At 37.6% G+C, this 15,757-nt stretch overlaps 1 long non-coding RNA gene across 2 annotated transcripts in view; it reads left to right on the top strand.

The window, feature by feature from the left end:
- Positions 1 to 13,924, top strand: part of LOC133211113 (uncharacterized) — a 75,833-nt gene extending 61,909 nt beyond the window's left edge. For both annotated transcript variants that reach the window (XR_009725117.1, XR_009725118.1), the window contains 4 exons: positions 9,353 to 9,449; positions 9,905 to 9,996; positions 12,740 to 12,899; positions 12,989 to 13,924. This is a non-coding gene — a long non-coding RNA (uncharacterized LOC133211113). The remainder of the gene's footprint in view (positions 1 to 9,352; positions 9,450 to 9,904; positions 9,997 to 12,739; positions 12,900 to 12,988) is intronic.
- Positions 13,925 to 15,757: the final 1,833 nt, after the last annotated feature.

Here is a 15,757-nt window from a genome sequence, read left to right as displayed (position 1 = left end):
GAATAAACGAAAAGGAGGTTCTAGCTTCTCCTCACTCAGCAGCAGCTTTGCAGGGCCTACATCTCCACATCATGTAGTGATGTTACAGCTCTGGTTAGGGGGAAGCCCATTTAAGGATAGATATGGTTCCTAGCACTGCTTATGTGTATCCTTGTTTTCAGCTCATCTGTCTTGTTGCTTAATCAGCCACTCATGTTGAATTTCACTTCATTCTTCTGCAGCAGAAAGACCAACCTGTTGCTTATGCAGAAAGTGTATCTTCATCTCCTCCTTAAATGCTCTTTCCTTAGCTGGTCTTTTCTTCTGCCACACACAGGCTGTGTTATTGTAATTCTTGTTATACAGAGTTGACTTGGAAGGAAAGATGAAGCGCTGTGTTGTGTTGATTACTGCTCTGTGAATGAGTTGAGTGGCTGTACACATTCGTCCCCTCTGTTCTGATATTTCCACTGGATTCAAGGTTTCTGCTGTTGTGAACTCAGTGCAATGTTTCTGATCTTCAAAGCAATTAATGGCTCTATTGGCTACCTCTTCAACTTGCCAAGGTACTTCTCAAAGTAAGGAGCATGCTGTTGCTATACTGAGAAATCTCTTTATAGACTGCAAGTCAAAAAGCATCTTCTGCTTTTATAAATATTATTTGACATTTTTCATATGTATCTTGATTCAGTATGATGGAATTTTGAGGTCTGGTCTGCCTGTGTTCAGATGTAGTCTTTTTGTTATAAGTTTACAGGAACACCTTGCATTCACTTGCAGGAAAGCACGTACAATTCAGTTATTCACTTTATTATTTTTTTTTTAAGTCACTTTTAGTCTACTTCTATTGTACAATTTCTTGTTGCTAAACTAAGTAAATATGTTTATTCTCCAAAGAATCTCTATGATTTAAACTGATTAAATATTTTCTGGGGTTTTTTTTAAGTTAATTGTATAACAGTATGCAGTTAACACTCCCTTCAAAAGCAGGAGCATATATAACATGTTCTTTTTATTCATATTCCAGCTCCAAGTATCCATTGGTATAGAGGGTTCCTATTTAAAAAGTCATCCTTCAGGACCTTGTCCGAAGTAAAGTCCTCTAGTGTTTTCCAGGCTCTGTGTCCCCCCATTCTTCAGGCTTCTTTTCTGTTACAGTCCAGTTGCTGTTTTCACTTTTATTCTGACTTCTCTTTTTGTACTGTGACTATATCTTGCTTCATCCTTTTACCCTATTTCCCATCTGTCCCTTTTACCTTATGCCCGCCACACAATTTGGGTAATTTTGATTTGCCCTGGAGATAATTTTTGCCTTCTACTTTAAGATCCTTAGGCTGGCCATGAGCTTTGGATGGTCTTGCTTTATTATGGTTGCAATTTCTTTCTAGTAGCACATGTGTGATGTTATGCACCTGAAAAAAAAAGATCTTTTACCTTTGGTAGGCAAAACCAAAGTGTGTTAATCTGGTAGGCTACTGTAGACATCTGGAAGTACTATTATCAACGTGAATAATTTTTTCTAAGTCTCTTGTGTCAGCATGGATTTCAAAAAGACTTACAAACTCTTCCTTAACTATTTCTGTGTAATGTTTTTAATCACATTCACTTTATATGTGAACTTTTTCATGTGCTTTTCTCTGCTAGACACTGTCATCTCTCTTCTGCTCAGATTCAGCTTCAGACTACTGGTTTTCATCCATTAATCCACTCCATGTCTAAACTAAAAACCACCAATATACATGTCAAAAAGGCAAGTGCAATAACTATGTTCTATCTGCAAAATTCCATCACATCAAAACTGAGAACGAAAAATTTCTTCTTTTTCTCATTACTGGTTTTTGCTACATCTACTTTTAAATTAAATTTCCTAAAGTTTTCTCTGTTCTTTAATACAGATGACATCATTCTGTGACATAATTTCTATGCATGAATTACAATACAATCTGCTTTTTATCTAAAATTACTTTCAACTATATAAAATCACATGAGATAGTAAGAGAAGTAAAACTAGGGTAAGTCAGTACAATATTCTCTGTCAGAATAGATATATTCTGTTTTTTGTGTGGTGGTCCGTGTCTGTGCAGGAGGAATGCTAAGAAAGGAAGACTCAATTAGGTAAATAAATTTATTTCTTAGTTTACTCTATTAGCTCCTTTGTCAATCACACTTGAAAGTTCTAGTCTTCTTTTAGTCCTTGCATATCTCCACTCTCACTACATTCTCCTTCATTTTTATTATGTATTTCATAGTCCTTCATTTATTACTTTATTACATTTATTATTATTTCCTCCATCTGCACTGGACATTGAGGATTAAATCAATGCTGCTGGAATCTTCTCTGCTAGCAAATATTGTGTGTCTGTGTCTGTGTGTGCATGAGTGTGCACATGCATGAACCTATGATATACATACTTTGGGCCAGTTCATATTTCAGAAAGAACTGTTATGAAATTAATAAACCTCAACATGAGACAGTAAACTTACTTATGTTAGACTGTCTATTAATGAACTATTTCAGGTGTCAATTTTCAGTTGTGAAATTTGAGAAGTAGATTAAGCAGTATTCAGATTTGCATTTAGTTTGATTCTTTCCAGAGTGTGTATGTGCTGACTGGTGCCTGTGTGGTAGTTTCGAACCAATCTGCATACAGCACTTTTTGTTGCCATAAACCTAGGACATTTCATTTGGGTGTTATAAGTTACATGACTTTTGAATAATGCCTTTTCTAAGCCTGAAAACTCTCAGAAGGAAACTTGCATGAGCAGATAGAAATATGCCTAAGTGCATTTAGACTAGTGAAAAAGCCTGCGTAAAAAGTTGTGTTTTGCATAGTATAGTGAGTGTGTTTCTATTTGCATTTGGTATATTCATGTGTGTGCAGGTACACATGCACAGTCCATCAAAATGGCTGCAAAGATCACGTGGAGATTTTTAAGATCACACCACCTCACTCTTCTTTTTCTTGACAGTTCCACTTTGAGTCACCACTATTCCAAAATTCGGAGCATTTTTTCAACAGTTCCAATTTTCTTTTTCCAAATATCCTGCAAAAAAAGTTATTTTTCTTTTAGATTAAAATCTTCTGTATGCTTCTTAGTCTCTAGAGTAGTATCAGACTATTTTTATATTCAGTTTGCCTTTGACTGTGAGAATTGTACTTTTGGAAAGAAGAAAGAAGGCTCAGCCAAATTCCCAGTAGAACAAAATATTTCCTTTCAAGCACATGAGTTCTCAGATACAAAAAAGAAGATCTTGATATTATCATTACCTTTTTTCTGTTAGATTGTATAATTTTAAGTTTTTTTTGCCATGATTATCCTTTTCCTTTTGGATCTGCACAGCTTGAGTCTGCCTTCAGGAGTCAGTGTGTTGTAAGATGTTATGCATAATCTTAATTCTTTCCCCATTTCCTCATTATAGTACAAACTTTAATTCCTTACTTGAACAATATATTTCTCTGCAAGTGCTCTTTCATCTCTTAAAAAAAAAAGTGTCTCCATGCATGTGTGGAGGAGGGATAAAAAGAAGTTTTTAGGAAAGTCACTTTGTTTCTCTTTCATTTCCAACTTCGGTTTCATCTGGATTGTGTGTGAGGCCTCTGAGAGACCAAAGTGAAGAATGTGATGGGTTCTAGTCTGTATTGTGGTGGTGTTCTCTGAGCTGGGAGCTCCAGGTACAACTTTGATACAAATAATAAAATAGTGCGTTTGTACAAGTTACATGTCATGAAGGAGAACCATAAATATCAACAGTACCATTTTAATGCTTGTGCTTGTGTGTCAATGACGTACACTGTAAAGTAAGTGAACAAATAATGGAATGTCACTGTTGTGGGCAGCTAAAATATAATCAAAACATGATAGCTTTTAAGTTTTTCAGGGCAACAGATATATCGACTGTTGCTTGTACAGTACAAAGACCATTCATTCTGGGCCTTACTTGTAATAAAATAGTAAATATTTATGGATGTATACATATTTATATGCACATATTACATAACTGAAAGGTTGGTTTTGCTTGACAAAAAAGGGAATCCAACAAAAAGAAAATGCATATTACTCCTTTCTAGCTTTGGTGTGGCTGGGGATGGGTCAATATTCTGTCACATCAGAAAGCAAAAAGTGGTTCACCAAACCTATGTTAAACAAATGCTTAAACTCCTGAGTTAACAGTGTAGACATTAAAGAAAGCCTGACCTTGAAAAGAGATTTTCTTACCATCGCTACTAGGTCTAAATTATTTTAAAGCTAAATTTTTGCAGTAGAACCCACAGAGAGTGAACTTCACTCAGACTGAAGTCAGAGGCCTAAAAAAGACACACATCTTTTCGCAAAACAAATTTGTAAAAGAAACCTGTGGTGTTTGTACTGCATTACATAAACTTTACTTTGTGTGATGAGATGATGAACAGCAGGAGGAGAACTTGGCTGCATTTCCATTATACTTTTGTAGGGCAGCCAAGCATTTCACTCACCCATATGTTCTGGGTTCCAAAATAAGTTATCATAGAATCATAGAACAGTTAGGGTTCGAGATCACCAAGATCCAGGCCCCTGCCATGGGCAAGGACACCTCACACTAAACCATATAACGCCAGACTGTGCAACCTGGCCTTGAAAACTGCCAGGGATGGAGCATTCACAACTTCCCTGAGCAATGCATTCCAGTGCCTCACCACCCTCACAGTAAAGAACTTCTTCCTTATATCCAATCTAAGCTTTCCCTGTTTAAGTTTGAACCCATTATCCCTTGTCTTGTCACTACAGTCCCTAATGAAGAGTCCCTCCCCAGCATCCCTATGGGCTCCCTTCAGATCCTGGAAGGCTGCTATGAGGTCTCCACACAGCCTTCTCTCTTCTCCAGGCTGAACAGCCCCAACTTTCTCAGCCTGTCTTCATACAGGAGGTGCCCCAGTTCCCTGATCATCCTCATGGCCCTCCTCTGGACTTGTTCCAACAGTTCCATGTCCTTTTTATGTTGAGGACACCAGAACTGCACACAATACTCTAGGTGAGGTCTCACAAGAGCAGATTAGAGGGACAGGATCACCTCCTTCAACCTGCTGGTCACACTCCTTTTGATGCAGCCCAGGATATGGTTGGCTTTCTGGGCTGTGAGCGCACACTGGAGCTGGTTCATGTTCATTTTCTCATCGACCAGCACCCCCAAGTCCTTCTCTGCAGGGCTGCTCTGAATCTCTTCTTTGTCCGACATGTAGCTGTGCCTGGGATTGCTTCGACCCAGGTGTAGGACCTTGCATTTGGCAGGGTTAAACATGAGGTTGGCATCAGCCCACCTCACAAGCGTGTCAAGGTCCCTCTGGATGGCATTCCTTCCCTCCAGTGTATCAACTGAACCACACAGCTTGGTGCCATCGGCAAACTTGCTGAGGGCGCACTCAATCCCACTGTCCATGTCAGTGACAAAGATGTTGAACAAGACCGGTCCCAACAGCGATCTCTGAGGGACACCACTCGTTAGTGGTCTCCAATCGGACATTGAGCCGTTGACCACAACTCTTTGCATTCAGCCATCCAGCCAATTCCTCATCCACGAACTGGTCTATCCATTCAATTGATGTCTCTCCAGTTTAGAGACAAGGATGTCATGCAGGACAGTGCAAGCTTTGCACAAGTTCAGGTAGATGACATCAACTGCTCTACCCCTGTCCATCAGTTCTGCAGCCCCATCATAGAAGGCCACCAGACTGGTCAGGCAGGAAGCCATGCTGGCTGTCAGCAAGCACCTTGTTGTTTTTCATGTGCCTTAGCCTGCCTTCCAGGAGGATCTGCTCCAAGACTTTGCCAGGCACAGAGGTGAGGCTGACTGGTCTGTAATACCCCTGGTCATCCATTTTCCCCTTCTTGAAAATGGGGGTTATATTTCCCTTTTTCCAGTCACTGGGAACATCACCTGACTGCCATGATTTCTCAAATATGCTGGACAGTGGTTTAGCAACTTCATTCACCATTTTCTTTGGGATACATAGATGGATTTCTTCATGTCCCATGGACTTGTGCACATTCAGGTTCCTAAGATGAACTTGAACCTGATCCTGTCCTACAGTGAGCCCAAGGTCTTCCTTCTCACAGTCCTTGCATCTGCCTTCCAAGACTTGAGTGGCATGGCTTGACCACTGAAGTTCTAATAACAAAAAATAAATGTGCAAAACCAAGGACTCAATTTTGTTATGCAATTATTTGTTGTGTGTACAACTTGGAGAAGATTCAACAGTTCACTGAAGAAAGATTCTTTCTGGCCGCTGAAAATGACCACTAATTAGGAAGATATATTCACTTTTTGGCTCAGAAAGACAGAAAAATTCATGTGTTAGCAGCTGTTGATGATGCAAATATTCAGGTTTGCATTCTCCATGTAATCAGTCAACATTGAATTGATGGTTCAAATGCTGAGAGAAAAAATTGGTTATAAATTCTTCCTGTACCTATGCATGGTTTTAGACATCCCTTCATTAGAGACTTTAATTACAAGAAAAGATTTTCTCTTTCTGCCCATCAAACATGCATAAAATCTTATCAGTTTCTGCTGCAGTACATACAGTATTTTAATTGCATTTTATTGTTCCCAAACCTAATTTGTTGGAAGTTAATTTTAACGATACTGGAGCTGGAAGCTGAATCTGTGTTTGCATGAGAGAATTTGGTAAGATGGATTTTTATGCATAGTAAATCCACGAGTTTAGTCTTGTGTCTTTAAGAAGGTGCAATTTATTTTAAGAATGAGTGGGCATTTATTTAAGACATAAACATTATATCTAGTAAGTGTACTACAGCCTGTTTTGAGTGCTTTAATTCTTTTGTATAACACAAAATTGACAGGCTGAAATTATGCACATCACAGAGTGGCTTTTAAGACAGAGCAAATTGTTAGTAAATATTTAATAGAGTCATAGAATCATTTAGGTTGGAAAAGATCTTTAAGAAAACTGAACAGATCTATTCTGTAGAATGCAAAATGGACTTAGTTGCCTCAGTGTGGTGTAGGAAGCTGGAATGTTTTCTGTGCTTTCTCCCTATATTAAGCTTTAAAAAAAAAAAAAAAATCTTGAAGACACTCTTTCCATTCTTTAAGTAGTCTTTGAATCCTGGCTGATTTGAGAGAAGGGACAATATGTAAGATCATGCAGCATCTCTTCTAAGAATAAATAGATAAAATGTCCCATGCCACTCTTAAGAAATGGTCAGCAGGGAAGAGCAAAACCACCAAAAGGCAGAATCCCTTTTCCCACAGAAACTACAGCTGTTGAATCTAAAGCCCAGCCAACAAGTCCTTGATGGGGTTACTTGGGCCCTTCGGACAGTGTATTCTACTAATAGTGCAGAAGAAGTGCTGTCACTCTTGCTATCCTTCCTTTCTACATCCTGTATGATGAATCAAGATTAGAGTTACTCGTTTCTTAATACTTGTTGCTCTTGAGGAGACAGGAAAAAAAAAAAGGGGAGGAAACGAAGTGAGGATCTCACAAAGAATTAGGTGGCATCACATTACTGTGTTGCAAATGACATCAAAATATGTTGGAGGAATATGCATTGGAAATTGAGCCTCTGAAAATAATTTATTCTTTTTCTTGACCATTCTCTATTTTAATGATGAATAAGGGTTGGAGTTTTTTTGGTAAAAAGACTCACAGGGTTCATGAGGATGACAGAACTTAATTTCTCTGTCACTCCTGTTGTTAAAAAGAGGAGTAAAAATCACAATGTTGTCATGTTGCCACAGAAACCAGAAAGTTCCTCTGTAGTTGCACATCTGTGATCTTAAAAAGTCTAAATCCCTGTTCTGTTTCAGCATCATCCTGAAGCTGACAGTGAGAGTGTGATAAAAAGAAAGAGTAGTAGAGGCTAAATCAATTGTTATAAATCTAGTATGGGATTACCTCTCTCCAGTCCCCTTTCCATATTTCTGTATATGTAGGTGCACGTCCTTTTACAAAAGCTTCCTAAATTGTTGAAGAAAGTATTACATTTAAGTGGTCCGTGTGTCTTTTCTATTGGGGAACAGTCCTATTTCAATTGAAAGTATTAGCTTCCATTAGAGGAACAATTCCCATGCTTTTTGTTCCTCACTGCAGCTAAGCCTTTTTGGTTTCCTTTCAGAGTTACAAAGTTCTGGAGGAGTGAATATATATGTGACTCTTCCACTGCAATTTCTTGTTACTCTAGGAATATACAGAGCTTTGAGGGAGGGAACATGACCATATGGAAATTGCTTTCTTATCCAAGTGGAAACAGTTTTAGTCATCTTTCAGGTGGGCTCCTTTAACATAATACAGTAAAGGAGCTCATAGAGCTGTACTTTAATGACCATTAAAATTGCGTTTGCAGTGAATTCAGAGCCAGGATACAGAGAATACTGATGTTTGTATTACGAATGGAAGACAAAATGCCTTCTGAGCAAAAGAAAATCTAATGTTAATTAAACTTTTGTAGGGGTTGGGGTGAGTAATTCTGCTTTTGTGTTGTTAAATCTCCTTTGATTTTAATTGCATGACAGAAAAATTGACTGTAAGTGTAATGTTAGCAAATGTTCATATTTGATTATGAGCATCTGTGTATGCTATGTCAATGAATTTAATGCTTTTAATTGGGGTGGCTTTGCCTTCTTTTTTTTTTTCTTCTTTTTTTCCCTCCAGGACAGCCACACTGATAACAAAGGTTGTACTGTCAGTGTGTTGAAGGTCATTCTTATAATCTCTTCAGTGAGAACTGCTCCCCTTTAGGTGAAAAGAAAAATCAACTGAGCTTACCTAAAATTAACTAAAAAATACTATTACACTTACTGAATTTCAGTTATATATTTCAGATTCACATGGAATTCAGTGAACATTCAGATTAAATATGAGAAACTATAGCAAGTTTCCAGTGATATGCACAGGTTCTTTTCCCCCTTTTGTGGCTGACTTAAAGAAACAAGACACATTCTTCTCAGAGATGGCAAAGGATAAACTGAAAAGATTAATACTAAAACATACCTAACACTGTGGTATGTTTAGAACTGGAAACAAAGGTAGGATATGTCTTATCCATCTGTCTTGCCTCCTTGTGCATCTCTCTCTAGAGCAAGTCAATAAAAATTATTAGAGCTGGCATCTCACAAACGTGCACCCTTAAACCATGAAGCAATAATACTGTGAGGGAAATTTTTTTCTGACCTTTTCAAATTACATCCAACTGTCTAGGGAATTTCTCAGTGACTAGGGGTAATAAGGTTCAATCCATTTTGCTGGTTGGCTTCAAATTTAGCTCCTCAGAAGCCCTAACTTATCTATTCTTTTTATCTTGGCCTTGGCATCTATTCAGTACAGTAATCCATGCATCTAATCTTTTTTTTCTTTTTTTTCTCCCTTCTCAGGTTTAGCTGGGGGATCACATTGTGAAATGTGCAGCCATGAAAGGCCTTCCATTTACTGCACCCTTCAAAACGAAATATTAGCATGGGAGCTAAGCTGGTATGTTGCCTTTGAGAGGCTCTTGTTGAATTTAATTAGCTTTTACATTTCATCTCCATCTAGCATCTCGGCTTTCACTATTGTATGTGATTTAAGCTTCAGTGACTTTCATTATTTAAAAGTTTTCCAACTTAGCTGTGCCACCTTAGAATACCAAAGGGGAAATAAAGTTTCAAGTTCATTGTCTTAAATTGACTTCTGTTTAGTTTTTATGATGTGAGCTCAGAAACAATAGAGACACAACCTTCCAGCAAGTTAGTGAATCATTCGAGTGAGAAAGGCAAACAAGTATTTGTGCATGCCTTGTTTCTCATTGTACTTCGTGAAGTAAAACTGGAAATGGATAAAGGATATTTTTAGCAAAATATTTACTAGAGTATTTTGTTGGCAAATATTTTATATCTAGGAGAATGTGCTTTCTTTTCAACTCATTTGGATGTCTGTTTTCATTTTAGTGACTTATGCAGAGTATGTTGGAGTAGTGACTTCAAGTTATGGTTCACAAGTAACTTCAGGACAGCATGAAGAGAGCTGTCAATAAGAAATGGTAAGCTTTTGGCTTTTAACTTATTCCCCATGTGGTTAGGACCTAGAGATTTGTTTCATTTCAGGAAAGGGAAAGTCATAAAATTGGCTTTTGCTGCTGTTTCTTCCCCAGTGTTTTAAGTCTGTGTTTACTTATTTCTGATATGCTGTTGAATGACCTGCAGAATATTGAAAGTGAATGCATATCAAAAAGCACCTGTAAAACATTTGCTTTTAATCATGCAAGAAATATATTTGAAGACATACGCAACTAACTTATATATAATAACAAGACAAAGCAGTAGCTACAAAGAGATTTGGTAAGGACAGGTGGTGGGTTTTTTTCATTTTCCTCTATTCATTTTCATTTTGATTCTCCCTTCCAAAGTGTAGTGGAACACGATCAGATGGATTAAGCACAGAACTGGGAGTTTATAGATCTTGTCCCTGTATGTAAATGGGCCCCTAGTAGGGCTATAATGTTTGTTGAGTCTCTTAATCATTTTCCATCATAACCTTGGCTTCTGTAAAATACTGTCAGTTCTCAGCCGAGGATGAGCACAGGGTGCAGTCTATTTCATTGTTTTAAATTAATTCAGCTGAAATAAAATAGGTTCATTTTAAGTCAAAATGTATCGATATCATTGATATTAGCAGTGTTAAAAGTGGGATACTCAGTAATCTCAAAGCCAGTCATATGCTGAGAATATCATTAATCCTGAAATTATTTTAAGGAAAACAGTATCCCACATTGGCAAGACTTCTTGTTATTTCTTTAGTGTCCTTACTGTCACATCATGAAAAGAAGTGTTGCTAAATAGACTGCTCCAGATATGTTTTTAGGCAAGCAGGAATAAGCATTTCAAAATTATCTTATGAGTTTAGTACAAAAGATAACTAAATTGACAGTGGGCTAGATATTGTTGGAGATAATATGAAAGGACATACTCTGAATGTATACAAACACACAGCTTGTCACTAAATTAAAGTGTAGTCAATTAAATGAATATTTGTGTGGACATGTTGATTTATTTTCACATTGTGGAAGCTCAACTGATATATGGAGAGTTATTCCTTAGTAGAACAGTTTTGCTGCTCTTAATTCTACATGAATTAGTCTTCTCCTGGCACTCCAGCATCCAGGTTGCCCTCCAGATGTGGAGACCAACAACCCCAAAGGGTCTGTATTTTGCCAGGTGTATCAGAGGACTAAAATGCCTCATGGAAGTAGCCAGTTTTAGCATCTGAAAGCAATGACACTGGTTTTGACTGTATGTATATTTATTCTTACAGTAGGTGCTTGAAAAATGTATAATAAATACACCTCATAATATTTCAGGCACAAATACATAGGGATGGGATTATTTTGAATTATTAAGATGGTGGCAGTGTGAGTTTTCTTTCACTGGGCAAATTCTTGTTTCCAGGACTCTTTCTAATTTGTAATCCTGAATGTTGGACAGAAGCAGTTCCATCAACAGGTCTTTCTGCCATACTGATGATTTTCAGCTCATAAGTGTTGAAAGCAAATTTAAAATAAGGAGAAAGGATTTTTTTTTCCTTCATATTTATTTAAATTCTGTTTATCACAGTATATGTTGCATAAAAGGAACTCTGGTGATATCTGTGTTTACATTTCATTTATTGGAGTGGTTGTTTACCAGTAGTCACAAGCTGTGGACAACAATTGAGCTAAATCTGTTGTCCACTTGGAATGTAGTTGAGTAGTTTTTCGTTTGCCAAAGCCAAGCTTCCTGGATCACTGAAGATCCTGAAACCTCAGAACTCTATTCTGGTTTTTGGTATTACTGGAGAAGATCAATCTCTTCTTCACAAACTAAGCAATTATTGAAAGTAATAGATTGAAAAAAAAAAATAAATGCAACTATTTTTCAAATAAAACATATTACATTATGTTTTATAGTAGGAAAATTAACAATAGAAGTCCTGATGTCTGTCTGGTTTAATGTCTGGTTTTATAGCTTTGTTTTCTATTCTGTCATTCATGATATTTATGAATTGAAAGTCCATCAAAAGGAAAACAAAATGGGTGCCAGGGTAAATGAAAAACTGTCTGTCTTTCAGCTTTGCTCTTTTTCCTCAGTTCTTAAAAAATACCTAGTTTAACAAATCTTTATGAGAAGAACATTCTGTTGATTGAGTCAAAGTAACTCCTGTCCATGCATTAGTGGTGTTAAAATGAGAGATTGCATTGTGCACATCAAAGGGATTGTGTGAATGCTATTGATACACCATTCTTTATTGTTCCGTGTTATTTATATTTTCATCATTAATCTATAAAGCCTTAATAATTAGCTGTCTAATTTCCCAGGAAAAGCACGTTAATTTATTGAACTGGCTGAAGAAAAAAACCAACAAAACAACAACAACAACAACCAAAAAGAAACTGATCAATCTGGCATTGTAAGTTAATAGAATAGAACAAAGAGAGGTCGTAATTAGTTGAGAAAAGGACTTTCCTTGTTCATTCCAGTTTATAATAAAAAGTCCCTTGCTAAAGTGACTTAGAAAATAATGCATTCAGACTGAGCAGAATTACTGCCTAGCAGATTCTATTTATCTGTAGCTTAAAAAGCAGCTGCGTTTTTGTAAAAAGCAATGAATGTGGCAGTCCTACTTAAAGGTAGAAGAAAAAGAACACCCCTTGTTTTGTAATAAGGGGATTTTCAATTTAAAAAGGAGAGAGAAAGCCTGTTGTGTGAAGTATGGTTATTACATTCACTGTATTCTATCTCACCCACCAGGAGGCTAATAACGAAGGAGTCAGTGAAGGAGACCAATGCCATGAGGGTTATCTCGCAGCCCCAGATGCTGGATAAGTTGAAGGAGGCAGAATCAGTTTTGGATGACATTCAGGAGGGCCTTGAATGATTATTTGGCAAAGAAAAGACTATTCTTTCCAAGGTAAACAGTCCATTTCATGTCTGCTGTCGGTGTTGGTTTAAAATATGTTTATAAAGTACTTCTAAAGTTAATTTTTTATTGTTCTTCAGGATTTTTCTCTTGATGCAACAGCAGTCTCTCAGGAATCCTTTCTGAGATAAAGGATCCACTCCAAGTCCAACCACACTGAAGGAAATGCTTTGAAGGAATTGCCAAGCTCACTTTTAATCACGAGAAAGAAATTACCCACATGGAGTCAGCAGAAAATGAAAAAGTAGAACTCGTGCTGCGAATAATTCCAGCAAGTGCCAAGGGGCTAGTTGAGAAATGGCTTCATGAGGTGAATATCTTTAGCTCTTACTTAGGGTTTAGTTACTGTATAATCATTTTCTCTTTTAGGAGCAATGAATATCATAAGCGTATTTCCTGACTAAATGGCTCTGTGAATATTTGTCAAGATGTTGACAGATTTCAGCCTTATTGTTGTTATTTATTGCAACTAATTTAGCATCTGCAAACCTGCAGAAATTAATTCTAATAAAAAGCTCTTAGAATCAGGTTGTCAACAGAAGTGGATCTGTGTCTGAAGCCATATATGTGAATATATGTTTGAGTCTACATGTATGTGTTTTTGTGCTTTTATGGTGTAATGTCTGTAGTTCAGGAGGATAACATTTAAAAAATCAGAGAAATGTAAGATTTTAAATGCCTCCCACCCTGCTGAAAGTGTGTCCCATTGTCCTGGAGGGGTTTAATTTCCAATCATTCTAACAAAAGGGAAGAGAAATTATGTCAGTGATACCACCCTAACCTTTCCCCTTTGGGTCTCTCATCCAAATTCATTGGTTTCAGTATGAAATTAGTTTGGTGACCTTCTTTTTGTTTGCTTTGTTTAACCTTCCTCTGCCAGTAGATGGGAAAGGGCCCTTCCCTACTTTATTTTTCTGGGCCAAAACCCTATTTCCCTTCCCATGTGCTCCTTTTTCTCCTGAGGCAGGATCAGCCCCTGGAGCATCATTTCCCTTTTGTCTGCTGTTGTGGGTGCTGATTGTCCCTGGGTGCCCCCTGCACAAAGGCAAGTGGCAGGGATCAGCACCCAGCTCTAGTGGGAGAGGGAGGGGGGAGCTGGGGAACCGCTCTTTTATACCCAGCTAATTCAGCATAGGCTGGGAGGAGTCCCTGGGCAGCAAAACCCAGAGCAGGTGGTGGGTCAAAAGGGTTTGCCCCATTATGTATTGTTTCTGCTGGCTGGGTGAGCAAAGCTGAACTGCTCAAGTCCTCTTGTGAATCCCTTTCCCACCTAACAGGAGCTGCATGGCAGCAACATGCTAGCTTCAGACTGAGCCCTTTAAGAATGGACTGCATGCAGTTTAAAATGCTCCATCTGCAGCATCATTCAGGGTAGGAAAGGGAAGAAAACGGCACGGTTTAGGAGACGCCAAACACTCCTGGCCTGTTCTTCATGTCAAGACACTAGCTTGCTTATTGGTCTAGTTTCCAGCGCAAAGTTATCTTCCTAGCCAAACCAACCCAACCGCTTAGAAAACCACACAACTAAGGAGCTGCAGTGGGTAAGTGGCAGTCCTGAGGAGCACAGAAAAAGCACAAATTCTCAGTACACCAAGCCTGCAATATACTTTTTAGCTTGTCTTTTTCCCACAAATGAAGCAGGGCTGGGGAAATTGAGCAGCTGTGTTTATTTTAATGCATCTCATTTAATCCTCTCCTGAAAACAAATTGGAAGGTTTGGGAGTGCATTAATCTGGACCCGATTAGTGTCTCTTTCACCCTCAAAAGTGCAACCTGAGATTAATGAATATAAACTAGAGTTTCATATGCAGTCTTTAAATCATTTGCATGTTTTATGCATGATAATTGAATTTATTTATGCACTTCCTTTCATTTAATGATTTTTTGCTCTTTTCTCTGCTATCAACATTATATTATGCAAGAAATAGGATCTGGTAGGCAAGAAAGGATAGCAGTATATAAATCAAACCTGAGTTAATTTTTATTTCTAGTGTCAAGAGTAAATTGGAATTAATATTGGTACTATGACAGTGGGGTTATATGGCTGGGAAAATGTAAAATACTTCTGGTAAAACGGAGACTTTTAGTTTAAGAAGTCATTTCTGATGCAGCTAAGTTTGCTTGCAAGTGTGCAAGCAAAATTATTTTCTAATGGCAGTTAAATTTATTATATTGACTTTTCAATGACCCTAGAGTCTTGTGTTTCAACTTGGCCAATTAGTAGTAATAAGATGAATAGTAATTACATTAATAAATAACTGTTTTCAGACCAGGACCTCAGTATCATAGTCTGGCTTAGAAAATAAGGGTATATTATCATTTGTCGCATTTGGTCTTTCATCATGAGAAATATGGACTTCGGAGCTATAGTAAATTTATTGTAGCCAAGAAGGTAGAAGTCCCAGGAATGAGTGAGTTGTGTTAGTTAGCAGTTCTGTGGTAGTAGCTGTTTCAGTGCCATAAGCAGGGAATTTTGCTTTGTTTCTCTAATTAAGTTCAGATGCCTTAAAGACGTCCTAGGGATGGAGTCTAAATTTTTTAGAATGCTTGCAAGGAGGCTACTAAGAAAAATAGGTTTAAAAAGATGCTGGTAGTGGTGCTTTCATAGCTTTAATCTATACCAGTTTCTTTTGTGTCTCGTCTTTCCTTATGTGTTGAAAGATGTATGTGGAAGTGATATTTTTATGTGGTGTCCTGTCTTTTATCAGTGGATTAAATGGTTGTCTTGTGATTGTTTCTTGATTCTCGTAGGTAGGAATGTGTTTAAAGGCTAAAGCTCTGTTAATTTGTGATGTAACCATTTCAGTGTCTTTCTTGTCATTGAAATGCAGTTTAAAATGTTCAGTAAT

The sequence above is a fragment of the Neopsephotus bourkii genome, unplaced genomic scaffold (genome assembly GCF_033783945.1).
Source record: "Neopsephotus bourkii isolate Nb327-2 ecotype Australia unplaced genomic scaffold, CSIRO-AGI_Nbou_v1 NB_567, whole genome shotgun sequence".
Lineage (NCBI taxonomy): Eukaryota > Metazoa > Chordata > Aves > Psittaciformes > Psittacidae > Neopsephotus > Neopsephotus bourkii.
The sequence above is the reverse complement of the archived record's forward strand: the minus strand, read 5'-3'. Positions and strand labels throughout refer to the sequence as shown.